At 47.8% G+C, this 1,053-nt stretch overlaps 1 protein-coding gene across 1 annotated transcript in view; it reads left to right on the top strand.

The window, feature by feature from the left end:
• CSF1R (colony stimulating factor 1 receptor) overlaps nucleotides 1–1,053 on the top strand; it is a 30,898-nt gene that overhangs the window by 10,426 nt on the left and 19,419 nt on the right. The gene's annotated exons all lie outside the window — the stretch shown is intronic.

Genomic DNA, 1,053 nt, shown 5'->3' on the forward strand with positions numbered 1-1,053 from the left:
GCCAAGCCGAGGCCAGAGCTCTTTAGGGTGGGATCAGGCTCTGGGTCATTTTGGTCTGGCCACAGGAGACAAGGTAGGTGGGGAGGGGAAGCATGAAAACGTGCCATGTGCTGGCCTTACACAATGGAGTGTGAGCTGCGCTGTGGGTTCCTGCACTGGGAGCTTTGGGGATACCCAAAGGAAGATGAGCAAAACCTCCAAGGTTGGAATGTAGCATGACTTGGTGTGTTTAGGATGTGAGGAGACCCAGATAGATGGAGCATTGAGAGGGAGAGAAAGAGAGAGAGACTAGGAAGAAGGGAGAGGGGTGAATGAGCATAGTGAGACTGATTTAAGGAGGGCCTTGAATGACAAGCTGAATAATGGAGGCTATAGGGCACCACAGGGGGCTTTTGAACAGGCATGTGTTGGGGTAGAAAAGTAAACTTTAAATTTTATAGAATTGAGTAAGGAGAGGAGCCCTTAGAGATTGTCTAGTCCAGGGCTTTTTTTTTTTTTTTACAGCCCTGGAGTTTTCAAGAAAATATCTTGGGAACTCCTATGAAAGGCCTAGACAGGCTGAGTGCATGAGGGTTCTCGCCTTTGCTTCTTTGCCTGAGAATCAACCAGAATCGCTTGCCTCTAGTTTGTGTAAGATTTCAGTAGAAGAAACTAGTGAGGACTCTTTCAGAAACAACTAACAAAACCCAGCTCAAACTGGCCTAATCGAAAGGAGGATTTTTTTTGTCCCTATAGCTAAAAAGCCTATGGACATGTGCTTCAGGAACAGCTGGATCCAGGTGTTCAGATGATGCAGGCAAAAATCTGTTGCTGCCCAAGTCTCAGTTCTCCTTGTTTCTTTTGGGACCAGTGCCCAGGAAGACCTTCCCCTGTGTGAGTCCTAGAAGCACCAGTCTTGGCAATACCAGCGAAATGAGGCCTTCTCTTTTCCCACAGTCCCAACAAAAATCATGGGACTGAATGTCATGGCCTCATGGCCTCATGGGCCAGACCCATGAGGATGGATTACTCTGATTGACTGACCTGGGTTACTTGTCTACTCCAGAGCTGCAC

This window comes from Otolemur garnettii, unplaced genomic scaffold (assembly GCF_000181295.1).
Source record: "Otolemur garnettii isolate 467f Iridium unplaced genomic scaffold, OtoGar3 scaffold00003, whole genome shotgun sequence".
In the NCBI taxonomy this organism is placed as follows: Eukaryota; Metazoa; Chordata; class Mammalia; order Primates; family Galagidae; genus Otolemur; species Otolemur garnettii.